Here is a 27,159-nt window from a genome sequence, read left to right as displayed (position 1 = left end):
GTGAGCAGCAGGACATCCAGAAGGACGCTTTGCTACTGAGGAGTGGAGCCTAATCCCGTTACATGCGGGTAGAGACTCCTGAGGCCCACAAGCCTCCTTCCTGCTGGGCCCGGAGGGATATCTTTGGAGGACTGCAGATCTGTGGAAGGTTCTGCTAGCCAGCAGCTCCCTTCCCCCCCCCCCTCCAGCCCCCTAGATTCTCTTTTCTTTTGCAGTGACACACACTGCAGTGCCTCTGAGGTCATTTGTTTCCCACAGCCTCACAGGGCGCTGTGGCAACAAGGGGGACAATGGTCTCTCACAGGAATGATGGGAGGCCTTGTTTTGCCTTAAATAAGCCCCTTCAAGGGAGCAGTAAGGTCTGTTGTGTGTGTGGTTTGTTTCTTCAGAAAATCCTCCTGCCCATAGTTCCAGTGTGCAGTACTCAGGCGACTTCAATTGAGGACATAAAGAATCCTATGTGTGTGAGAGAGGGTTTAATTTTATTTTTATTGCCGCTTTGAGACCAGAACTGTGTTTTCCCTTCTCTCGGTTACCCTTTTTGCACTCATGATCCCTGGACCCCAGCATTCTTTGGATAGTTTTAGGCAGGAATTGGCAGGTGCTGGGGGCAGAGCATCGATCGATGCCCACATCTCCTGTCGGCCTCCAGTTGCCCTCTTTGGCAAGGGAGCTCAGAAGGAATTTAGAAATGTGTTTCTCCATTTTTCACCTCATCCTGAGTCTGAAGAAAGTGCTTGAAAGGGGAAGAGAGGGGAGGGGCTGAGGCTCTTAGCAGAGGGAATGTAGAAACTGAAGAGGGAGGTAGGCACGGTATGCCACCTCAGAACACACCGGAGCGTCCAGGGAATGCCCGGGAAGAAAGAGGCTTGTGTAGGAAACACAGGAGGGTGGCTCAGTGCCCGGTCCAGCTGTGTGATAAGGAAAGAAGCAAGAGAGGTTTTCCACACTCTATAGCCCCGCTAAGAAACCCAGCTGTCCATTTGTCTTCTGGTGTTCTGTCCAGGGTTCGGGCCTTCTAAAGGAGCAGAGTTTAGCTGTGGAGCCTGTGTGAGTCCACCTTGCTACCTGGAAAAGCTTTGCACATGTTGGATCAGGCTGTGCCATGCAATCTTGGTATTTCATCTGGGGAAACTGAGGCTAGACAGAAAAAAAAAAAAAAAGTCGTTCCCAAGACTGTGCGATAAGATCAACTAATGTCACGACTTTGGATTATACCTAAGATAACCTTATTTTCCAGCCATTAGCTAACCAGTGTGGACTAGTGTGGTCTAGAAATTCTTTCTCCTTGTTTAAAAAAAAAAAGGCAATTATAACAATTTCTGAACTGATCATCTGTAGTGCCCATCAAAAATCATCTCTTGTGGGCTGGGGAGATGGCTCAGTGGTTAAGAGGACTGATTGTTTTTCCAGAGGACCTGAGTTCAATTCCCAGCACCCACATGGCAGCTCACAATTGTCTGTAACTCCAGTTCCAGGGCTTCTGATACCTCATACAGACATACATGCAGGCAAAACAACAATGCACTGAAACAAAACAAAACAGAATTGCTTCTTGTTTTGCTTTAAGGTCATCTTTTCTTTCTTTGAGTTCTATAAATCATACGCCAGTTTATAAAATTGTATGACTTCTACCAAACTCTAAAGCTATTGACTTTCTGATCTAGCTTTTTTTATTTTTTATTTTTTTTATTTATTTTTTATCTTTTTGGCTTTCAAGACAAGGTTTCTCTGTGTAGCTTCGGAGCCTGTCCTGGAACTCACTTTGGAGACCAGGCTGGCCTCAAACTCAGTGAGATCTACCTGCTTTTGCCTCCCAAGTGCTGGGATTAAAGACATGCGCTGCAACCACCCAACTACATTTTGAATATTTTTTGGGAAATACACAGGAAGGTGAGTTTTTCAGATGTGTTTATTGATTATGCTCTTATAAATATATAACAATTCAAAGACTGATATCACTTTGTGGTACATTTTAAAAAAATGAATTGTCTTTGAGTTTAATAGACACCTCCAAGATTAATTCTTAGCCTCTATATCATTTTAATTCTTCACAGATTCTGAAGTAGGTCTCCTGGAAGTTTGCCAAATGGATTGGCATACTGTTTCCTTTCTCTGCACCACTGGTTTATTTTAATTTATTATTTATTTTTATTTTATGTGCATTGGTGTTTTGCTTTCATATATGTCTGTGTGAGGGTATCATGTTCCCTGAAACTGAAGTTCCAGACAGTTGTGAGCTGCCATGTGGGGGGAATTGAACCCAGGTCCTCTGAAAGAGCAGTCAGTGCTCCTAACTGCTGAGCCATCATTCTAGCCCCTATGCCACTAGTTTAATGATTATTCTAAACTGAAGGAGTGTTCATCAGCTTCAAGTCATAAACGTCCTATAGTCTGTTCCAAAGATAGCCTGTGTCTCTTTCCAACAGTGATAGGACATTGGCCAGACTGTCCTCTTTCTGGCCATGACAGAAGCAAAAAGATAGACTGACTCCAGCTTTGTATTTATTCTAAAAGAAACAACACTTAAAACAAATAAGTAAAAAAAAAAATCACCAAAATAATAAGCTCCATGACAGATAACAGACGGTGAAAGGAACCCCTAACCCCCAGTCAGTTTTGGACACGTCTGACTTTAAGAAGTGCAGACTGTGCATAATCGCCTTGTGACCCTGGACTCAAGCTCCCTTCCTTTGGGGATCATCTCTCCACACCTCCAGAGCTTTTTGCCTGTTGACACATCCCACCACAGCTTCCAGCTGTAGAAAAATTTCGTCAGATCCAAAATGGTAACCAAAAATGTTGAACTGCGAGGAAATGGCAGTCACAGTATTGAGAGCTAGTAAGTAAATAACAGGCCTGTTGTCCCACACCCCAGTTTAATGCTCTCAAGAGGTTCTTATGTTGCTCGAATTAGTGGGCATGTAAATGAAGCCCCTGTTGGCCTTGGCAGATCTTGGCCTCTTCCTTGACCTTGTTTGACTGAAACAAAAAGTCATTGGTGGAACAAAAATTCAGAGCTCTGAACTTGGTTGAAAGAAAAGGGCAATTCTCTGAATTGGGTAATTGGATCATGCTCCCAAGTGCCCTGCGGCTTATATCAAACATATAAGAAGGGGATTAATAACTTCAGTGTGTAAGTGAGCTTCAGGCAGCCCCTAACTCCAGCATTTCACTCTCAGGAGCTCTGGGACACTAATAGATTTTCTTTAGAGCATTTGAAGTGCTTTTTCTAAAATTCAGGAAGGGTCTACAGACTACTGTGGATTTCTTGTCATTGTGGGTTGTCCTGCTTAACAGGCAGGCCACCTTGGAAGCCTCTGCAGAACAGCCATGAACACAACAATAACAATAACATTATTCCAAATTGTGCTTAATAGTCACTTCCTTAGTCATGACTTTATCATCCAGACTAAATTAAATGTGTCTGTTAAATGGAAAGTTCATCATAGTCCTGTGTCTTACAGAGAAGTTTGGGGATCTCAAGACTTACCACAGACACATAACCTTATGCGTAAACTTTAAGGAGTCATGTGAAAATCAAGGAACTTTTGATTAAAGTATTTTAATTAGCTTATTATGTTCTTATTCAGTATCAAATACCTGCTATATAGCAAGCTTCAGAATATAAATAGTAGTGGATGGATCAAAAGTAGTTAAAAGGTTTATGAAGGTTGGAGGGATGCACACGAAGGGAACCTTTGCTTCTCGGGATGGTGCAAGTGCAGAGAGAACCAGAGATGGTGAGCGTGTTTGTGAAGCTGCAAAGCAGAGAGGAGCATGCAAAGACAGAAGAATGCAAGCTGAAATCCCTGCTTTTCCCATAGAGGCTATTGTACTAGGACTCATGACAGAGTCACCAGTGGTCGAGATGCTTTGTTGAATAAAAGAGGGTGGGGAGCAGTTGTGAAACCTTTACAGGTCTGGGCGGTCTAAAACTTCCGGCTATCACACAGAAGAGCTCTAAAGGAACATTCCGAACACAATTCTTATCTTAGTGGCTATAGATCAGTTCAAAGTCCAAGAAGAGTTAGCAGAATCTTACTATTTATTCATTTATTGGTAATTTAGTTTAGAGATAGAGTCTTTTTATTACTAAGGAAATGTTACTAATGCTGGGTGGGTGTATTAGAGCTCTCTAAGTGACAGAACTGGTGGAACAAACCCATATAGATGTAGAAAGGAGAGTTATTGGAGTAACTTACAGACTGTGGTCCAGCTAGTCCAATAATGACTGTCTACCAATGGAAAAGCCAGGAATTCAGTAATTGTTCAATCCAGGAGGCTGCGTGTCTCAGTTTGTCTTCCGTTTATGCCGGAGTCTCAAAGAAGCAAGCTCTACTGCCAGTGAAGGAGTGGACTTGCTAGTGAGAGCAAGCAGGCAAAGGGAGACAAGCTTCCTTCTTAAATCCCGTGTATAGGCTGCCAGCAGAAGATGTGGACCAGATTAAAGGCGGATCTTCCCATCCCAAGAAAAGTGGATATTTCACTTCAAATGATTTAATTAAGGAAAGTCCCTCACAGGTGTGCCCAGCCTCTTGGGGTTTAGTTAGTTCCAGATGTAGTCAAGTTGACAACCAAGAATAGCCATTGCAGTGACTTCTGAGAATTAGAATACCAGAAAACTAATCAGGAACAGAATTAACTTTGGCCATGAACCAATTATTTATTTTCTTCTTTTCCTTTAACCTTTATAGAAAACCTGTGAAACAAATGTTTTGTCTATATTGTAACAAAATAACAATCTCAAAGAAGTTAAATAACTTGTAAAGGCAGACCATTTTGTTATTAATTTTATTTATTTTCTTCAGCAACAGTTTCTAGCCAGAGATGACCAAAAGACTGTACCATGCTAGATAATGTGTTTGGATCGCTGTGTTGAAGTTTTGATACAGCTGCCCCTGCATGCTCCAGTGTGGGGTGGTAGTAGTGTGTGACCTGCATGTCTCTCATCAAAGAGACAACCTTCGAATTTCTCCTTCATCCTGAAAGGGGAAGATGAGAGGAGTCATCTAAAGACCACTCCAGGAAAGTGATGCCTGCCAGCGGAAGTGGGAAACACTGTTGTTGCAGGAATACAATAGGCCAGTAGATTTATGAGAGCTATTTGCTAAGACTTGAAAGGGAAGTTAAGTGAAAACAAAGTAGGTTTGTAGCTTAAATGTGTATCTTAAGTGTGATGACAAATTCAAATTTGTATGGGTGGCTTATTTGGAGGCTAGCTGCTGGAATCTGTTTGCTTTGACTGATGCTCCTCCTCCTCCTCCTCCTGTTCCTCTTCGGTTGTATTCTTCCTCTCTGTATGGAGTGAGATGGAAATCATACACACACACTCGCACGCACGCACGCACGCACAGCAGTCCTGGCTGTAATGGTCCCTGGTTAGGCAGTTTAGTTCGTACCCAGCTCTTCCTCCAGCCAGTGCTTTGCTTGTCCTGCAAAGCCCGATGATTCATCTCTCTGGGGAGATGAGACACGGCTCCATATTGATATCACCCCGTTGGGCTTACGGCATGAATCCACAGATTGTTCTAGTGTGTGCTGACATTTTATCTAAAAATAAAGTCATTTAAGTCACCAGTACAGTGCCAATGGGCCTGGCTCCTTGTGAAGTTTAGGAAGCCATTTGGAAAGCCTCTGTCAGGATGTTCTTAGCACTGCATCAGCTAGGGAGCAATGCCCTTTAGCCTACAAACTCTTGCATATTTTGGGCCTACTGAATTGAATTATGGAGACCCAAACTCTCCCTGAGAAGCCAAGGGCACCCGGGAGATAAGTTTTGATGATCCTCAGGGCACCCTTGTGCCTCCTCAGGATCTCTCTTCCATTGTTTTCCTCCTGGCTACCATGTGAAACAGTGGTTCTGCCCTTCTCAGGGGAAGTACAAGCAGTTATTTGGCTTTGAATTTGGGTGTGAGTTAGTCAATGAAATCCCTCTCATAAACTCTGCTGTTTATACAGTGAATACAATCCCCTTCACTTCCCCTCCTAACACATGGCATGCCATTTTTGACAGCTCCATACCATCCAGAGCCTCTTGTATTTAGGTGATAGAGGAAATGATCATAATGACTAGCTTGGTGCATGCTGCATAATTGGAAACGGTGACCTGGTCATCTCTCTGGATCACACAAAAGTCACTTCTGGAAAAAAAAAAAAGCTATAGACAATATATATTTTTAAAAATAATTTTTATTCTTTTTGCTGCAAAAACAAACTTTGAGAGGATGATTCTCCCGCAGGATATGGAAATGACCTTGGATAAGGTCCAGGGTCAGTGGCGCAGCTGCTGTTTCCTGAAGAGGACATCTACATCCAGAAGGGAAAGAGGCAAAGTTAAATATACAGCAGGAAAATAATGCCTGAACATATTAACAAGAATAAAAGGATTTGCCTGTAACAGAACCTGTCTATAAAAATATATAGCCAGGAATTACAGTTATTGTTTAGAAGAAATATTTAAAACTCCTTATCAAAGAAATAACTGGTCTACCAACAAAAATAGCAGTAATAACCGTGTCTACTTATGATTCTTCACACATTTAAACCTCTTTGGATGTCTAATTTCATATTTACAGCAGCTTTGTATGGCTAATCAGTGGATTTAAAAGACTAAGACCTGTAGAACTTGAGCTGGGGTGTGTAAAGCCAGGGAAAAACTTGGGATTTCATTCTAAACATGGTACGTACTTTAAAACAGAGATAGACATGACTTAATTTACACTTTTAGAAATTTACATAGACAGTGGCTGGAAGCAGACAGAAGCTGGGAAGTAAACCAGAAAATATAGCACTAATCCTGGAAAAGGATTGTTTGGGTGGCTTTAAGGGGAGGAGGGACTGAAAAGATGAGACTGTGCTTCTCTCTCAGCTGTGAAAGAGTTCTTGATTCTCCCATGTGCTTGTACTACAGACCCAACAGTGAGGGCAAGGGAAGAGCAGTGTTACTGGAGAACTTCCCAGGACAAACTTAGATTCCACTCAAATGCTATTTGTTTGCTCGTGTTAGTTAGGATTCTGGTATTTTAAGATTCCTGCTTGACATTTGTGAACTACAAAACACAGGGCTTGTGGGTAATTAAGAAGAAATAGTAACATTAAGGTTGATAACACTTTTTTCCTTCTGGACTCTCTGAAAGAATGACAATCCGAAAGCCAGACTTTCGTCCCCCTTTAAAGCGGTAGCATTGCCTTTTGTTGACCATGTCACTGCTTCTCAACAGAAATCCTACTGCGATGTTGTTCATGGTCATAATCACTTTGTATCTCTGTGAATCTGAAAAGTAAATTAAGAAAATAAAAGCACGGGCCAGACCAAGCCAAACCAGCACTTTTGTGGCAGTATACCTCTGCCCCCATTGCTTGCTAATGAGCTAGGCAGTTGCTATTGCTTCCTGATTGTCCTGGGTGTGTTGTATTTGTCTTACTTAATTCTCAAGACTATGACTTGTTGACATTTCACAGATGAGGACTCAGAGGCCCAGGGAGGTTTAATCTGCTGCTGTTTGAAGCCTCACATCCAGTACTTAGGAGAGAACTTCTGACTCTGTGTTCCCATGACTTCGGCTCCTCCACCACACTGCCTGCTGTAGGGAAGCGGTGTACTCAATTGGTCCTTTGCATTTGTGAAGCATCTTTCATTTGAAGAACTGAAACTGAGAGCATGGCTTTCTTCCTTTGATGACTCGGAGCGAGGAAGGAAAGAATTAACATTTATTGGCTAAGTTACACACGTCAGATATAATTTTAGTCACATTCACATTCCAATCAGGTTGTATCTGCTGTCTTCATCCCGCCGATGAGGAAAGGAAGTTGCCCAATGTTGTGTCACTCTCAAAGGAGTAAATCTCAACCTTGGTGCTGCCCCTCAGCAAACTCTAGGCTTTATTAGAGCAGGGACGAAGTCTGCTTTTTCCCTTGAGTTTGTTTGTTTTGTTTTATACTGGTGAACTAAATCCCAGATCACAGGAAGTCTGTTTTCAGGATATTATATCTCTCATGCCTTCAACAGGGTCTGAGTCTGATACGTATAAGATGCTCAGGAGGAAATGTGGAATGCGTGGGTGAGCATGCTCTGGGGTGCAATTAGAATGCACGGAGCCTTGGACTGGCCTTCCTAGTGTCTTCCAGTAGATGCCGAGATGGCACTGTGGGAAGGGTCTGTGAATTCAACCATGAAAACACATGTGCTCCTGATTTACAAAACTCTCATGTCCTCACACATGTATAGTTTAAGCGATGGAATTGCTTTTCTGTTTGGGGAAAACTGAAGAGCAAAAGTTACTTCGGCAAAGGCTTTGCAAGTCCGTGAAGAGTTTGTGACACCAACTAGAATCTTGAGATTCTCACCTTTACAGCCTTAAGCCACTTAACAACCCTGTGGTTCTGGTAGGGCTATAGCTTTTCATAAATCTGGTACTTAATCATTTAAAGAGATGGCAATTTATCTTAACTATGTGCCTCATTATGGATGCGACACACTTAGCACAGATGGTCTCAGCAGTTTTTCCTGGCTTCCCTTACCCTAACATATCTAGCACGCTAATGTCAATATTAGCTTTACTGTTTTAGGTGACTTTGGTGTGCTTCTCATTAGCTGGAACCATAAAGAGTGGAGTTTTACCTGCGCTGAGGGATCGCTAAATTCCTGCTGGCATCTGTGCGTACAGCCCCATGTCAGAAGTGAGGTCATGTTTCTCCTGGATTGTGCCTGTATCTGATGAGCCTGGGCTGGCATGAATCCGAGACAATGAAATAATCACACCCATTAGCTCACCAGGGCCTTATTAAGATGTGGCCTGGCTTTCCATCCATTTCTCCTGCTTGGAAAAACTGACATAGTCATGGTGTGTAAAGGTTAGTGGAGATGAAGCTGCTTCGGCAACCAAAAGCCAGCACTCCCAGCTCAAACGTGGGGTAGAGCTGTGGCTGATGGCCGGGAGCAGCACTTCATGGGGTGGGACGCAGGGGTATTTTCCCTTCTTTTTTTAAACAGTGTTTGACCATGGAACCCTAAGTAGCCTGACATGATGATCCTGTCTCTGCCCCCAGAGGGCTGGAAGGGAAAGTCAGTGGACGTCACCCTGTCTGATTCCAGAGTGTTCTAGTCTGTGCAGCTGTGACAGTAACACTGAATGTCCCCCTTCCTGCGCCCTCCAGGGCCACCCTGACGCAGCGCTTTCCAAACTTTCATTGTTGGTTACATTTCTCTTTGTAGATCTCCACACACACTCTCACACACACATTTGGAAGGTTTTGGTCTAGTAAACAAACTGTAATAATTAAATAATGATTTTGTTTCTTCATCGACGGCTCATGTCATTGTGCTGAATCTGCTATCTCCACCTCTGTCTCTCTTCATAGTGCTTTCTTAGGGACACCTTCCCAGACCTCGTGCCTGGTCTTGGCTGTAACCACCAGTTATATGTCCAGGATACTCTCCACTTCACCCACAGAGGCCCTCCTGCAGCCGCAGCACCCACCACTTATAAATACAGGTCTGTCTCACTCACGGCCACTGTTCTCATCCTTGTGTCTTGGCTTGGCATATGTAATTGGCACTTGGCAAACATCTGTTGACTGAGTGAAGGGATTCAGTGACAGAGCAAAAGAGAAATAAAAGAACTGTGGGCTTGGAGAATCTTAATCTATATCGATTTCGTAGGGTTTCTGAAATGAAACTTACCAAATTTAAAAATGAAGGTTAACTTTGGATGGGGGTGAAATGATGAGTTTAGCACATTGGTGAGGTTCTGGTTCTTAATAAGGAGGACTCCTGGCTACTCCTGAACTACAAACATAGACCCGCTCATTTTGCGTATACCCATGGCTGAACTCATGGAGACACCTAAGGGTTCTACAAATTTTTAAAGATTTATTTATTTATTATGTATACAACATTCCTTCCATGTCTGCCTGCACACCAGAAGAGGGCACCAGATCTCATTATAGATGGTTGTGAGTCACCATGTGGTTGCTGGGAATTGAACTCAGGACCTCTGGAAGAGCAGTCAGTGTTCTTAACCTCTGAGCCATCTCTGCAGCCCAGGGCTTTACAATTTTAAGGGTATTTTATTTTATAGCCTGTATTGTTGTTTGCCTGTCTTCACAGCACCCATTTTCCCTGGTCATATCTTTGGGGATATTGAGAACCCCTACATATTAGTCATCCTACCTCTTCTGTGTGTGTCTACTACCTCTTGAACCTACCTTACTCCCTAAACCACACAGCACACAACAGTGATTGGTTGAGTGCCTCCTTTATACTTCGTGTTATAAGCTATAATTTGAATACCTGGAGTCTTGCACTCAGCTTCATGAAGTCTTTACCAGTGGAGAGCATCCTATAAGAGAAGAGTCTGGTGTCAGGGCAGTCTTTAAGTCTTTTCTAATGATCTGATGCTCTCTTTCGTGCACACAACCTGCATAAGTATTGGAGACTCCTTGGAGAAGTCACCGCACCTGCCAACACCCATGGACAGGGAGTAGAACAATATTCTGCATGGCTCCCCTGATGTTCAGAGACCACCTATTACCAGAAGTTTGCCAAACCCAGGTCTTAGGGAGCTTCAGCAAACAGCCTCGGCCAGTCCTCCCGTCAGATGGAAATCAAAAGTTGCTTGGTAAATCACTCAAGCTGAAAACATTCCTGGCTGTCCAAACAGCCTGTGGTAAGAACATGCTTTCTTTCCCTGCAATGAGTTCATTATCCAAGGGCCGGAAGTGCTCAAAATCATTGATTGGCTAATTATAAGTAACTCAAGGGCCATAATGCTCCAGTCCCTCTGTGGGAATATTTATAAGCGCTCAAGTTCAGCTCAGATAAAAAGAGAGGGAACTCACCCAAGGAAACTGCAGGGGAAAGTCTGGAATGCCAATGGCATAGGATGTTGCCAGTCTGAAATAGAAAGGTCCAATAGATCACTGAGTTTTACAAACAAACCTTGGAAAACAAATTACTTGTGTCCCTCCCAGCTTTCAGATGGGATGTAAAACTAGAGGCTTTAACCTTTACGCATGGTAGTAAGTCTACCCTATTTTTCTTAGGAAAGGAAGCAGTTGCTTTAATATCCTGGCTAGATTCCCAAAAGGAACAGGGTGGCCCGTTTAAAACAGGCCTGTGGATGCTTCTGCGTGAGGGTAGGGCAAGCTGTAAGCACCATGTGCATGTGGGTGTTTAATGAATATGAGCTGATTAAATTGGCCACCCTGAACTATAAGCTCATACCTCTGAAGCTCCTCTCCAGTCAGCCTTTAGCTCGGGACGGAGTTCTTCAAACTTTCTGCCCAAACTTGTTAGGCAGCAATGCTCCTCTTTTTTTTTTTTTTTTTTTTTGAGATTATAAACGAGTTTATTTGAAATACAATGTGCCAAAGATTTGTGTCTACACCTTTCTAAGAGTTGGTAACATTTTCAAATCCTTTACTGTCAAATAATTTGCTTTATCCAGACCTACACATTTACTTCAGAAAGAGCAAAATGTTTTTATTGTGTTGTCTTGAACGTCTCTCTTCTCCAGGTGGAAGGAGTTAACTTTTAGAAAGAAGATGTGAGACACATGTGATCATGCGCAACCAAGCTTTAGCTCTACTGGGAGCCTATAAAAACTTGGATCATTTGTGAATCAGGTTATATAGATTGCTGTGGCATTAGATTTTAATTGATTCTCTTTAATTTGTACTCATTGGTGATAGTGGTTGTGTGTGTGCGTGTGACAGAGCGAGACAGAGACTGAGAGATAAACACACAGAGAGACAAGAGAGACTATGAATCTGACATCCTTCTCTCTCCAGAACAGACTTATTGATATTAAGCACTTTATTCTTTGCCTTTGCCAACCAGCTTTTCACCTCTCCTTCATCATGAGCTTTAAATTTGTTATAAGGTTACTCTAAAAAATAGTGACCATGGTAGGAAGTTGGTGGTAGGAATTTCTTCCTAACAAGTCTTGTGGTTCAAAGATAGAAGGAGAACATGAAAAAGGAAGTCAGGACCGCGAAGGGGTGATTCTGGTGGCCCACTAGTACAAGAAGACTCAGGGCGGCTTTGGTTTGTTGTGGGGATTGTGAGCTGGGGCTATCAGTGTGGCCAGCCCAATAAGCCAGGAGTGTATACTCGAGTGACAACCTACCGCGACTGGATTCGTCAGCAAACTGGAATCTAGTGCAGCAAAAACAAGCATGCAGTGAAGTGTGCATGCAATTGTGCCTGACTCAGACGACATAACTGCAAAGGAAACTGGAAATGTCTCATCTTAACATAAAAATGTGCCTTAACCAACAGTATTTAATAGTTCTTTGTCAGTATGGATTTTTACTTTCTCAAGGAAAACCCTGTGAACATTGCAGTGTATCATAGCTACATAAGAGAAGAAATATGTTAAACTAGTTATAGAGTTAATAATTTTGTTATCTGTATGGTAAGTTGTAGTAGTGAGAAATTAGGTACAAGGAGGAAGAGTCGGGAGCGCTCTCTGATGCTGTCTCAGACGCTGGTAGTACAAAGAGTGTGGGTCATGTAAAGGAAGTCGGAGCTGTGTGGGGATAGAAAAACAGCATCTGTTTAGAATGTCTGGATAGTTAATACTTGCTAGAAAAAGTAGTACTAACATTAAATCTTGAAGACATTGTACAAAAATTGTAAAACTTGAAGCCATCCCAAATATTTGACAGGATCACATTCTTATACAAAAAAATCCCAGGATGTTTTGGGGTATTGATCATCAGAACAAAAATGTTGTTTTCGAGTGAAACCAACAGGCTTACAAGTAGTTTTCATGGTAAATTTTAATGTTAAGTGTTTTATCTACATAGAGGAGAGAACATATCTCCTCCAAAGAGAAGCTGAAGAAATGAATCCACACAGCCTTCCCAGCAATGCTCCTCTTTAAGGCTGCTGTTTTCCCGCCCAGCTTTTCTTTGTTTTTGAGATGCATGAAAGAATGTGGCCCCGAGTCCCTTCCTTCAAACACAGGCCCTGCTGCGGTGATGGCAGCCACACCCACAGCACTTCCCCTCAAACCTGCTGCCTCCATCTGTTTCCCTGTCTCTGGACCAGTACAAAGCCAGTGTCTGTCTGGGATAGATAGTGAGCTGGGCCGCAGACAGAGCAGGCCTTGTCTGAAGGGGGAAAAGCTACTGCTGTAGAAACCAGGCGACCTGGCTTTCTGACTGGATTGTGCTAAGAGCCATCTGTGTGGTTAGCGGAGTCATTTTGCTCCTTCACCCATAAAAGGCAAGGGTGAAACAAAAATCGGTATTTCTCAGACTGTGGGCTTTGGATTCTTGGGGTCTGCAAATTCTATGAGAAGTTTTAAATATTTATGCCCTTACCATCAAAGATTTTTTTTTACAGTTATAAAGTCAATATAATATACTTGAAAGACATTTTGAAAAATAAATATTGAGTTTCTTAAATTGATGATTCTGAAACTTATGTAACATTCCCTGGAGGTTTCCGGGTGTATTGGGGGATTCTCAAATAGTTATTCAATTTTTAAAGGAACTCCATGTATCAATCAAGTTTGACATAGAGGCAAAAATCTTAGTTTTAAGGTTTTTTCTATTTCCACTAGAATATGCTTAACTATTTTAGTACACAAACTTCTTTTGTTTCTGTAACCAAGACATTTCTTTTTCACAAAAACTGTATATTAAATTGCAAAGAGTGTGTTTCTTACAAAAGCTTCTTTTCCTTTTAAGATTCAGAGCATTGTTCTGGGGAGATAATTCAATGGCTGAAGTACTTGCCACGCAAGCATGAGGACCTGAGTTCAAACCTCTAAATCCCCTGTAACACTGGTACTGTGGTGTGTATGTGTGTGTGTATGCTGGGCATATGCTTGGGTGTGTATATATGTATACACACAGTCACACATACACACATACAAACTCAAAGGACTGGGGAGATGATTCCATGGTTAGCACTGATGGCTTTCCCAGAAGACCTTGGTTCAATTCTTAGCTCCCACATGGGAGCCCACAGCCAATTATAATTCCATTTTTGAGAACTACAATGCCCTCTTCCAGCCTCTTTAGGTACTGCATACACATAATATATAGACATACATATAGAGAAAAAAGTCCATGTACATTTAAGAAGAATCAGAGTAGTTAAGTGATTTTTGGCCAGCCTTGTTATCTGGGACTATCTTTTATTTCTCAAATCTTACAAATCTTCCTTAAACCTGAGATTGGGCTTATAGTTTATGTATTATGCATTTTATGTCATAGTTTGTAAAATGCACTTGTGTATACTGCCTATTTATTTTGTGTGTGTGCATGTGTGAGGATGGAGCACATGGAAGTCAGAGGACAACTTGTGGGAGTTAATTATCCCATCATGCAGGTCCTGGGGATCAAACCCAAGTCTTCGGGTTTGGCAGCAAGAACCTCTGCTACTGAGGCACCTCACTGACTTAATCGCTTTTGGTTTTCAGTATAACGTTGACTGGGAAATGAATCAAATAGTGTGATGCTCATTACATTAAAGAGGACACTCTGACCATAGACCGTGCCTTGTGTTTTCTGACTCCTTCTACCCAGCAAAGCTCCCTACTCTAGGAACAGCAAGAGAGTATCCTGGGCTCCTGTCATTCAATCCACTGCACTGTTCCAGGGTTACTTGTGTCAGAAAATAGAAAATGGAGCTTCTCATTCAAGGATAAACTGACATTGCCAGGTGTCAATCACTTGCCTCCAGTACTTACTTAGCCTTAGTCCAGTTCCTGGTTTATACAGGTACTTGGTATTTACTGAGTGGTGAGTGAGTGAGTGAGTGAATGAATGAATGAATTAATTAAAAAATAAATCCTTCTGCAAGGTATGGTGGTGTGTGCCTGTAATCCTGTCACTTAGTTGGCAAGGGCAATACGACTCCGTCTCAAAACCCAAACCAACAAAATCTTTCTGAATAAAGTTTGTAAATTGGAGGTCATTTTTACCACACGGATCTTTCTAAGTACTAGGTCAGCAGGCTTTGCTCAGAGTCCACCAAGTGCTTTGAAGGAGAAGGAGGGATGATGAGAAATGGTAAACGGACGGGCCAGCAGAGGAAATCCCTGGCTTTCTCCACCTTTCTGCCCAGGGATGGTTTCCTAGGCTCCCAAAAGGCCATGGTAAAGAGTATCTTTCTGGCAGGGGTTGGCCGAAATTGTCAAGAGAGGACAGGTATGACCATATGACCAGGTGTGAAGGGTAAGTAGAAGGCAGCCAGCTGTGTCCGGTGGGAAGATGGGTCGGAGAGCAGAGGAGCTGGTGGGAAGACAGTGACTGCGGCCAGAACGTGTCTGCATGGAAAGGAGAGAGAGACTTTGTCTGCTCACATAGTGTGGTTTGGCTGCCTTCCCATCATTCCCCAGGAGAACTCTTAGTGGTCAAAGACATCATATTTTAATCAAGACAGTTCTAGCTGGACTGGTAAACTAGGCTCCCGTGGGTATGGTGACGTTCTAGCAGGGTGAAGAGGGGAGCCGAGGGGAGCCAGTGGATCCCCTCATCCCCTTCCGCTGTTGGCAGCTGCTGTGATATCTACAAACATGCAGCGTGTCTTCACATCCTCATAAATGCTGCCTATGGCCATGGGACTGCATTGTCTGTGGAAGTGGCCTGCCTGGAAAAAGTGACTCCGTTTCACTTTTCTGTACTCATTGTTCCTGGAACTGTGTCCTGAAGTCACAGGATTTGATTTTGCTGCCATTCTCCTAAGTTACCTTTCTGTGGAAGCCTGGGGACTCTAGAGAGGTTCTTTAGGCTTAAATCGTGCCTCTGACTTACCTCTGGGAACTCTGTAAGATGGCCTGGTTTTGCTTGGCCAGTGAAGAGATGACTTTCCCTTGCAATTGATAGGAGCTGTTGGTCATCTTGAAAAGCTAAGAATGCTGGAGGGGAGCAAAGTGAAATTGCAGAACATATTCACTCAGCCAAACTGAAACACACATGATTACCTGGCCACACACACAGGCTAAAGATGACGTCTCACTCATGGATTGTGGTTAATGCCCCAGCAAAGTCCAGGTTGTTAAAGCTAATATACATACACTGATGCTTCTGGCAGGTAGTTTTCATCAGATTCCTGGGATGTCAATGCGTGTGTATAATTAAGACTATTTAATCATATTAAAACTTCCACAGAGATGAGCGGGGGATGCAGTAGGGTAGAGATCACTACGCCTAGCAAGAGTCAGCAGTTGGGGACTGTCTTAGTTCGGCTTACTATTGCTGTGCTAAAACACCATGACCAAAGCAACTTGGGGAGGAAAGGCTTACCCTTCCACATTGTGGAGTACATCATCTAAGGAAGTCAGCACAGGAACTCAATCAGGAGGCAGGAGCTGATGCAGAGGCCATGGAGGGGTGCTGTTTCCTGGCTTACTTCTCACAGCTTGCTCAGCTTGCTTTCTTACAGAACTCAGGACCACCAGCCTGAAGGTGGTACCACTCACAATGAGCTGGGCCCTCCCACATCAATCACTAATTAAAGAAGCCCTATGGTTGATCTTATGAAGCTATTTTTTTTAGAGATTTATTTATTATGTATACAATGCTCTGGGTACCAGTACATAATCTCATTATAGATGGTTGTGAGCCACCATGTACATGCTGGGAACTGAACTCAGGACCTCTGGAAGAGCAAATAGTGCTTTCAACCTCTGAGCCATCTCTCCATCCCCTGGAAGTATTTTCTTAATTAAAGTTTCCTCCTCTCAGGTGACATTAGCTTGTGTCAAGTTGACATATAACTATACGGTACAAGGGCCAAAATAATACAGCGAAAAGATTAGTCACTGGCTGCATCTATGTAAACTCACCTAGGAGTCTACCTTGCAAATTTCTTTAGTTTTTTTGAGACAGCGTTTCCCTCTGTAGACCAGGTTGGCCTGGACTTCCTCTGTAGACCAGGCTGACCTTGAACTCACAGAAATCTGTCTGCCTCTGCCTCCCGAGTTGCCTTGCAGACTTCAGTATTCTCACTATTTCATTCTGTTTGATTTCATTAGCTTCTTTGGTAGTTTCTGGGGTTCCATTCAAGGCAAATGCTCTACTACATGAGCCCCCTGCTGTTTTAGTGTTAGGCTCAACATTTGGGGCGCAGAAGGAAAGCTCTGTTTTAATTCCACCTCCATCGAGGCTGTAACTCGTGTGCATTCACACAAAGCAGTTGTTGGCTTCAAAGAACGATGGCTTCAGTCTTATAAAAACAAATGAGCCTGGCATTCCAGTCATCTGGAGTTAGAGCTGGTTGATGACTACAGAGCAATCGACACCTGTTAATAGACTTCTAAATTAAAAGAAGAAAATATGGACCCAGCAGTCCAAGCCAAGAAATCATTTTCCTGTTTGGTCCAAATCCTTCACTCTTGCCAATTTCTCTGTATATTCTTTTCCTTGTCTCATCAGTCATCAAAATTCGGGGCTGCTCATGATCTCTTATTTTGGATGAGGGAGGCAAGTCCAAAGGACAGTGACTTTTTATAACCACAAAGCTAGTTAGCTAGTTCGAAACAAGTTCACCAGAATTCCAGGCTTTCAACTTTACCAAATAGTTTTCTATAAATATATTTGGTTTTATTTTTGACCTATTTCTTGGAAGGATTGAGTAATGTGAGCCTGACCCAGAGCAGTGTCATTTATGGTGAACTTCGGTTTAAAGGCTGTAGTTTTCTTCGTGATGAGGCTCTAACACCACCTCTACCCCTGAGTGGTAGGGCTGTCCTGATAAATGGACCAGAGGAGAACGGAAGGCATCAGGTGAGCCTCTGATCATGGTCCTTTTAGGCTGCTCTTTATTGAGAAAGGAAGCAACTCAAGTCCTATTTCTGTCCTTAATGGGACTTTGAGCTCTCCAAATCACTCCATCCTATAGTTAACTCAGAGTATCTTTGAAGCAATCAGATACAAGAGACGGTGGATGAAAATGTGTATGATTTTTGGTATCAGGAGGCTTGAGAGGGACAAATAAATACAGAAAAGATTAGGCTGGAGAGATGGCTCAGGGGTTCCGAGCACTTGCTGTTCTTGTGGAGGATCCAGGTTCACTTCCTACCACCCACATGATGGCTCACAACCATCTGAAACCACAATTCCAGGGGCTTTGACACTTTCTTCTGGCAGGCACACATGTGGTATGCAGACAAAATGCCCGTACATATAAAATAAAATAAATGTTTTAAAAGAAAGAAAGGAAGGAAGGAAGGAAGGGACCTAAGAAGAACAAAAACAGGAGCTGACTGGCACAAAGATCACTGGGAAATATGTCTAGTTATTTGGGTCTGGCCAGTGAATTATCTGGCCTGGGATTTCTCAGGACCATTATTGACATTTCGAGCCAGCTACCCTTGATTGTGGAAGGCTGTTGTGTATATTGTTCTGAGATAGCTGCACTTCTGCCTTTTCCCACTCAGGAGATGCCAGCAGCACTCTTCCTACCATTTGCAACAACCAGAATACAACTCTGGCCATTACCAAATGATCCTGACCGTGAGTCAGGATCAGCAAAGAGTTGTTCTCTATGGAGATTCATTCAGTCATCTTAGATATATTGTCTTTGAAAGTCACATCAGTAGGCTCTTTGTGAGAGGATGGAATGGCCCTCCTAATTATAACCTCAAAAATTAGAACTTTAGACATTTCTTATCTGGTACAAATACATATTATTTTGTTATTGCTTTTCATTCATCCAAAGAGCAGCTATTGCAAATGGCATATCAGGCACCCTGCTAAATCTAGACACAAAGCAGGACTTCTCCCACAAGATCTTAGAATTTAATACTACTCAAATGCTGCTTTGTAGAGTTGATTTGTTCACCAGGGCTAATGAAATTAAAGTTTGGAAGTTGTGTTTCATTATGTGGCTTTAACTTGGATCAGCCACATATTAGACCAGTGCAAATATCCTCAACTATTTTGAATCCTATTGGTGGGATGTTGGAAGAGGTAAATGAAAGCTGGAAGACTCAGAGTCCAGTGAAAAATCTTTCACTAGATGGCTTTCATTAAACAGTTTGTTTGGTTGTTTGTTTTCTACCAGACCCATGTACAGACACTGGACTTTGTGATTTCACTTGCCCTTATATTGTATTGTATTCCTTTAGTTTCCTCAGACTCTTCTTTCTAGATGAGAAATTATGCCCAGAAAAAACCCAAAGACTTCTTAACTCACTCTCAACTTCACCCTCCTTAGAAGTTCATGCATGTTGTAATTTGTTGCTAATTCCCTTTCAGGTTTTGGGACTGTGTGAAGCCATTTTATCTGTGAAACCTGGCAACAGGGATCAGGAGATGCTCCTGACATAGTCCCAAGGATGCTGCTAAGCATCCTACAGTGCCACCAAGAGCCAGTGATAGGTTCAAAGAACTCATGCTCAATTTTAAACCAAACGATGTTGGGGAAGTACACACTACCCCTGCTCTGTGGCCTGTGTTGTCATTTCTATCATATCCAAGGTCCCATGGCAGTCAGCATTCGAGCAAAATGCTTAGCCACCCTAGGGCTAGCATTTGGGTGGGTGGGTCATGCAGCTGCGCATTAGCCATCAGCATTCAGGCAAACTGCCTAGTCACCAACTCCTACAGCTTATCCTCTGACCTCCACAGGTGTGTGTCAGCGTGCACCATGCACACACACTAAAGGTTTCAGTGTGAGTGTAGGGGGGAAGGGGTAGCAGGCGGATAGACAGACAGACAGGCAGAGTTGCAGACAATTCACAAAGCAGTCATTTGCACCCCCACATGAGTCTCCACATTTCTGGTGTTAGCATTGCACACTTGCCCTGTTCTCTGGCCAAGACTCCCACCAGCCTGCACAGTCTATAGATCTGGCTAAAGGAAATTTGTTTTAGAATCAGAATAAAAGTTACCTCCAGGTAATATCATGTTCTAGAATTTTCTAGTATTCTGAACATACTGTTTACTAGTAAAAAGGAATTATATCTTAAATATAAAATGACAAGAATTCAACAAAAATCACTTTATTTCTCCTCTAGAACCAGGAATATCTTCCCAAGGCCATCAGCAAAAATTCCAGTCCACTGTACACCAATCATGGGCGACAGCTGTGTTTAGAAAGTGGACTTGTAGCTGTTTTCCATGCAGGATGATTACCCAGTGGCTGTGACCTTCTGGGGTGGACGAAAGAGCTGGGCAGAGTTAGACAGCACAAGGATAGAGGAGACGCTGTGGGAGTGTGTTGCAAACAGAGATGGGCGAGTTAAGTTACTCAGTTGCCATCTGTCTCTGTTTTGCTAACTCATTAGCTCGGACACCACATTGTGTTAATCCCCACTTCCCCTGGCTGTGAGCTTGATCCAAATCTCCAGGGAACACAGGGACTGCTCAGTCTGACTCTCCCCTCAGCTGGGTGGCAACTTCTTCACATGGGCAGCATGCCAGGCCTGCCACCCTTCCCTGCTATATCACATTGAGGTGAAGCACACGCCTCCCTCCACACCACTACAATTGAAATGGGAGCTTCTAGGTGTGACTGTTCTTCTAGGCGGTGTGATAAATGCTGACCTCTCACTTCTTAGCACTCCTGTCCCGTGCGTCCCCCCTTCAAGGTCCCGGAGAGTTTTAAGAAGACCGTCTTGGAAGCTTGATGGCAGCGTGTGCCACCAACCGGCAGACTCTTGCCTGCTTCTGTATCTTCTCTCGACAAGCCCATTACCACAGCTACGAACCAATAAGCAAGGTTGAATTTGTTTCCCAGAACTATCCCCAGAAGGCAAGATCCTAATCTAGCGTTCAAAGTATCCAATAATTATGAGAAAAATTCTTCGGAAATGTTGGGGGCCAGAGAGACGGCTCGGCAGTTAAGAGCATTTATTGTTTTTACAAGGACCTAAACTTTAGTCCCACAGCCACACAATTAACTCACGACCATTTGTAACTCTCAGGCACTCATATGGTACCCACTCATAAACATAAAGTAAGTAAAACTAAAAAAATAAAAGGTAAAGAAATGTTATCTCCCCTTATAAGCTTCCTGGAGTACACAAATCATTTTCCCTGACTTATCTTGGCCTCATTTATTTTTTTAACGCGAGAGGGTGTTTTCTAAGCAAGACTAGACATTTGTATAATCTTTTCCAGCTTTAACAGTAAAAGTATGGCGGTGTGTGATAGCCCACACCTGCAGTTCCAGCCCCGATGCTGAGGCAAGAAGAATGCCTATGAAAATCAAGAATTAAAAATGGGGCTGAGGATATAATGTGATTGGTAAAATGCTTGCTTAATATGCGTGAAGCCCTGGGCTCTATGCACAGCACCCTGTAAACAGGACATGGTAATGTGCGCCTATAACCCTAATACTTGGAAGGTGGAGGCAGGAGGATCGAGTTGAAGCTCATCCTCGGCCACGTTGGGATTTTGAAGCCAGCTTGGGCTGGAGACTGTGTTTCTAAGTAAACCCTGAGAACATACTGTGCTATGGGTAATGGGACTTGATGTTAATGGTTACCAGATGTCCAAGATACTGAACATACATGGCCCTATCTAATGCTTGGTTCCCAGAAGGTAACATGTCTCTAGGTGACAGATCAAGAAACTGAAGTACAGAGAGGTTATATCCTATGTTCAAAGGTAAACAGCTAGTAAGTATCAAAGGCAGATTTGAAACCCATCTTGTTGTTGTTTCCAGAGTCTGTGGCCTTAGCCTTCTGCTGTGGTCACCTAAGGAGGTCCTTCAGCCATTTTGTTGCCCTCTTTCCTGTATCCTTTCCAAAGTGTTGGGATTCTCAGACGTGAACTCATCAATAGTTCCTTTGGATGTTATCATCTCCTCCTTCCTCCCTACAAATGGCACTCTGAGATAAAAACGGGGACTTAGAAAAGCCACCCACAGTCTAGCAGAAGAACTCAAAGGTCCTGCTTTTATGCCAGGTCGTGTGTGCGTGCATGTGTGCATGTGTGTGTGTCCCACTCATAATTAGGGTGAGCAGAACACAACATTCGGGTGTTAGAGAATGTTGACTCACTTAAGCTTCCCACCAGGAACAGCCTACAGTTCATCTTCATAGGCAAATGCATTAAGTTTCCCACTTAACAAGTGAGTGATCTGTGCAAGACATAGGCATTTCCAAGACCTTGATTCATGCACATGGAGCAATAGCATGCCTTTCCTCGTTCCCTTTTTGGCTGAAAGACACCCACTGAATGTCTAACAGCTCTCTAGATAGCTAGATTTACAGTAAATTCTCTAAGTTCCCTCCTACACTCCGCACAGGGACCCATTACAGATGTTATAGTGGCAAATTTGCTCTTTCTGGTTCTTCCTGTCTCAGCCCTCACAATGCCTAGTGCCTACCCCTACAAAACCACTAACTGCACACGCCCATTAGCACTGGCCCTCCTGGTCTCAGGAGGGTTCCTGTCCACCAGTGGGAAGGAGATTGTCTCTGCCTCTCATTTGGTCTGGCCTTTCAAGTTACTGCCCCTATACCACCTCAAAGACAGCCTTGAACCCAGGGTAGCCTTTACAACCTAAAATGCCCAAAGCTTGCTCTATGACTGACTAGCGTGTCGCTGAGAGGAGACCATCTCTGGGTTTCTCAGAGGGAAAGGAACACTGGTCCTAAAATAGCCACATTTAATGTCGTCATGAAATCGCTAAGGATTTGGGCTCAGGTGTCAGGGATGGCTGTGGCTTTTCCCACAGGAGACGTCAACCACTGACCCGTTTCCTCTAAGACTCCAGTTCCGTGTTTAGCTAGAGACACTGAAATAAATGCGTGCTGGCGGGAAGACAAGAGCTGAGATGAAGCAGGAGCAGGCTGGCTGATAGAAAGCCTGTTATTTTAGTTTCTTTTACATTGTAGCCGTCTCGGGTGGATAGTATCCAGGTATCTCGTAGGCCTGCACCTTATTAAACTCCTGTTTGATTCAGAATTTACAGCCAATGCACCTGGAATTCTTCAAATAGGAACTAGACTTTGGTTCATTCATTCACAAAGGAGGCTGACAAATTGATTGTGTAACCTATGGCAAATGCTCTAGAAAGCCAAGAATAAAATGGTGGCACATTTTTCTTAATAACTTTCTTAGTTTATAAATTCAACTGCGCTCATTGAACGTCTGCTATTTGACAGGCATGCCACCACTTAAACAGGATGTACCCATAGGCACGCCTTCTCTATCTCCGTCTGCTTTTATTGCATGTGACAGAAACCATACTCAAAGTACGAAAGCAGAACATGAAATTGCCACAAGGACACTGGGTGTCTAGAAAAGTGGAGGATTTGGATGCAGGAGGAGGTGAACAGGTTGCTAACTATGAAACTCATTTTTCTGTCAACCCTCAGTCACATAGAGGACTTCTCCACCAGCCTCAATGGGAATCTCCTAGACCTGCAGCGCCATGCATGGCTGCTGAGTACTTGAAACATGTTTGAAGTGTGATGCACATTGCTTCAGAGGCTTCATATGGGAGAAATAGTGTGAAATATATTAACTTCTATATCGGATAGTGATTTATAATATATATATAATAGACATATATTGCTAACTTAAATAAAATCTTAGCATTTATTTCACTTGTTTTCACATAACTGATAAAAATTTTAGATGCATACAGTTACTCAAAGCCCATCACGCCTTGGTTAGTTCCTTAGCATCCTCGAGAGATGCTGGATAGACAATCTTCTCTTCAGTATGTGTCATTCTGACACATCCCTTCCTGTTTGCAGTAACTTCTACTCGAGCTGGAACATTCCAGTTTTCTTTTTGAACAGAAATTTAAACATTCACACAGGTCAAAAGTATTCCTTGAGCCTCTGTTCTGTTAATAAGAAGAAGTGGCATTAGGAACTGAGGACACAAAGTTCTACTCAGAGTTCCCTTCTGGAAGATTCAGCCCCTCATTTTCATAAATTCGGGCTTAGGTCTAGAAGTGTAGCTCCCCGTGAGATGTATCTGGTCCAGTATCACCCTCTCTGGAGAGCCTGAACTGAATGAAAACACAGACTTTCAGAGTCACCATCAATCCTTTGCTGTCAGGGAGATTCGAACGCCGCTAATCTCCACGTCGTGACCCTTTGCTGATGTCAGCTGGTGTTTTTCTTCCTGGTTAATGGAAGCAGACTGCAGAGCCCCTTTCTCAGAGCTGGGAAAGTAGAAGTGTCTCGTCCTTGTCATAAACACCTCTCAAAGAAAACAACTGTACAATTGGAAGTACAGTTTGAATTCTCTCTCCCTGTCTGCAACGAGCTACTCCCTGGACTTCCTAAAAGTATAATATGGAGGAGCCTCTGAGTTGGTACCTTCTATGTTCTGAGTAACTTTTTAAAAGTGTGATAAATGACTAGAAATGGGGATGCATTATACAGTTACACCATCACTAACTTCCTCCATGAGCACACATGTGCACCCAACGCCCAGGGTAGGAAGCAGAGCAGCAGTGGTCTCCAGGACACCCCTCCTGGCGTTATCCTGTCCCATCTTCCCTTCTCACCCCCAGAGTAACCACCCACTTATAGGCTCCTGTATCCCCAAACTGGTTTGTCCATGTTGGAGCTCTATGCACTGTCACATAGCAGCTTCCCTCTGGTATCAGTTTTTTTGCTCCATGTTGTTCATGAAGTTGATCCATGTTTTGTATAGTGATATAAAATATGCTTACACAAACATGTATTTAACTCTGTGTAATAAAAAATAAGTAAAACAAGAAAAATATAGATGACTGAAAAAGGGAAATGAAGATTATGATTCCACTTCAGTGACACACATGTGTAATCTGAACACAAGGGAAGCTGGAAGCTGAGGCAGAAGGATCAGGTGTTCAAGGCCAGTCCGGAAACAAAGGACACCTCTTTGCTTCTTGCATAGTAAGATGCTGACTCAAAGACTGTACGTGTATAAACACTAGTAGTGATGGTTTTTTTTCTCTAGATTTAAACCATACCATACAGACAGTTTGTGATTTTCCACTCTGCTTATTATCCCAACATGCTCTATATATTAGTCATCTGAAAGAGGATGCATTTGGGCTTGAACCAAAAGATAATACAGAAGAGGGGAAGATACTTCTCTAAGCTAAGAACACAGGTCAGTATTTATATTAATCGTCCTAGAATTGGCCTATCCTAGTTAGATTTCCAGAAAGTTCCCAAACTGACCCACGTCACCAGGAGCACAGACACTTGAGGCCCCTTCTTTCTCAAAGGCTTCTAAGTTTCTGTGTAACTCACAAAGGCCTCTGCTAATGTGTTAGAGATTAGGAACCGCTTAATTCTGGAAGTGGCTTTGCTGGGGTCTCTGCTCAAGCCTGGCTTACTCTCTAACTTCAGGCAAGTCTGTAAACGGTCCCTTCCTTCTCAGATGAACAGCTCCTTCCCCACATCTGTTTGGGATCATAAGAAAGAATCCTTACATAACATTTTGGAGTTCTTCAATGAAAAGTTGGAGATGCTGACTAGTCTTAAAACTTCCTCAGCTAACATTGTGGAAGCATTGTTATGGATCGAGTTGTTGAGCTGGGTTGCTAAGTAGATTGAGAATGTTAGATGGTGAGAGAAATATCTGACCATTTCTGTTAAAAAAAAAAAAGCTACCTTCTTCATGTCCTAGGTGCTTACCCTCTGGATTTAACCTGTGGACTTGTTTATGTGTGTGTTTCTTGCTAAGCCTTCACATTTGGGGTCTTTGTCCTTATGTTTCGAATTAGAGCTCTTGAATATCCTTGGTTCCTGAGGTCAGCTGGGTCAGTAAAATTCTGCCTTATAGGGGTGGGAAAAGCGTTTGATTGTTTTGGCCAGTAAGGCTTCTTATGGTGAGCTGAGACTCCCCAGACACTGTTAGGCATGCTTGGGGACTAGGATTCAATGAAGCCGGAAAGGTAGAGAATATACTGTAGCCAGAAATCACTGGAGCCAAACTTGCAGAGAAACAGTTGCTATGGGGAAGCTCAGAGGATGAATGTTGGAGGCGTTCTAGTTCTGTCCCTTCATTTTTCATATGGGACTGAGACCTGAGGAGGCCACAGAGGGAGTTATTTGGAAGTTTCATCACTACCCAGATGTTTGCAGTGTTTAGGAAAGATGAAGGCCACTTGTACTGGTCCTGTTCCTGGTTGGATCTGAGGGCTGACTCCTATCTGGGGTAGCCCAAAGTACCAATTCATTGCTTTCCAATCTGAGATTGTGAGGGGAATCTGGCATTTATCTAATCAGTGTTAGAAACTTGGACTTCTGCTGGAGTGTTCAGAAATCCAGTTCAGGAGAGATTCTCCAGGTATTTCCTCCCAAAACAGGCTGTCCTGGATGTTAAATGTATGAGATTAACCACCGTTGTCGTTAACACACCGCACACCCCCCCCCTTTTCTTGTGGTGTTCTTTTTCAAACTTGTTTCTGATGACCTCTTTACCCTGCTTTTCAGGTTTTATTACATTTCAGTTGTCTCTGGTATCAGCTGTTGAATCTGTAGTATGCAGCAGAAATGCCAAGGCTTGCCCTTCCAAAATTCTTCCGGGGTCAACTCCCATTATAGTCTGCATCCAGGAAATAAGAGTGTTTCCAGTTCACTGGGGACCATCTTGGCTTCGACCAGCAATGGGGTCTGAATCATTACCTAAGAGAGCTTTGTAGGTTGTCACACTTGGCAGCCTCAAGATTTGAGCTAATCCTGGAAATTCCTTAACTTCCCAGAAAGTAGGTTTCACAAGGTCAGGCTGAGGTCCTCAGAGAACGCAGATGGAGCAGAACTGGCAGTTGGTGGCCGTACAGCTGGACATGGATATAAATACAATGTATCCTACACCCCCTCTATGCCTCTGACTTTCAAAAGATATTTTTTCTTTATTCCTTTTACTCTGTATAAAGGAGAGTGTTCTGTAGTCTCTGCGGGAAAAGCAAGCAAACTTGACTCTGTTCCCATGGTGAATGCAAAGATCAGGCCAACAGAAACAACGTAATTACTACAAAAATGTACAGCTTCTGGAGGCTGCATAGTCGGTCCTTTAGCTCCCGTCCCCACAGTCACCCTGCCACCCCAAACCATTGTTCTTTACTATTATCCAAGATCACTGTTCTTGTGGCAAGAGTTGCTTCTACAAACAAATGTTGATTTTACGGCCTTACTCTCCGACTCTGCTGGATGAGCAGCAAGGCATCGGTTAGGAAAAGTAAATGGTGAAGATCAGAGACATGAGATATGGAAGGTTTTCTAAAGG

The 27,159-nt window shown here is 43.1% G+C and overlaps 1 protein-coding gene and 1 long non-coding RNA gene across 8 annotated transcripts in view; one reads left to right on the top strand and one right to left on the bottom strand.

Annotated features, from left to right (window-relative positions):
* The window catches only part of Rad51b (RAD51 paralog B), a 515,139-nt gene that overhangs the window by 423,910 nt on the left and 64,070 nt on the right, over positions 1 to 27,159 (top strand). The gene's annotated exons all lie outside the window — the stretch shown is intronic.
* Positions 6,204 to 15,881, bottom strand: LOC146892355 (uncharacterized). The gene is made up of 4 exons (XR_015004407.2): positions 15,775 to 15,881; positions 10,843 to 10,897; positions 10,295 to 10,343; positions 6,204 to 6,309 (listed from the first exon to the last, which is right to left on the bottom strand). It is a non-coding gene; the product is annotated as an uncharacterized LOC146892355 (long non-coding RNA).

Source organism: Myodes glareolus, chromosome 11 (genome assembly GCF_982192425.1).
Source record: "Myodes glareolus chromosome 11, mMyoGla1.1, whole genome shotgun sequence".
NCBI lineage: Eukaryota > Metazoa > Chordata > Mammalia > Rodentia > Cricetidae > Myodes > Myodes glareolus.
The sequence above is the reverse complement of the archived record's forward strand: the minus strand, read 5'-3'. Positions and strand labels throughout refer to the sequence as shown.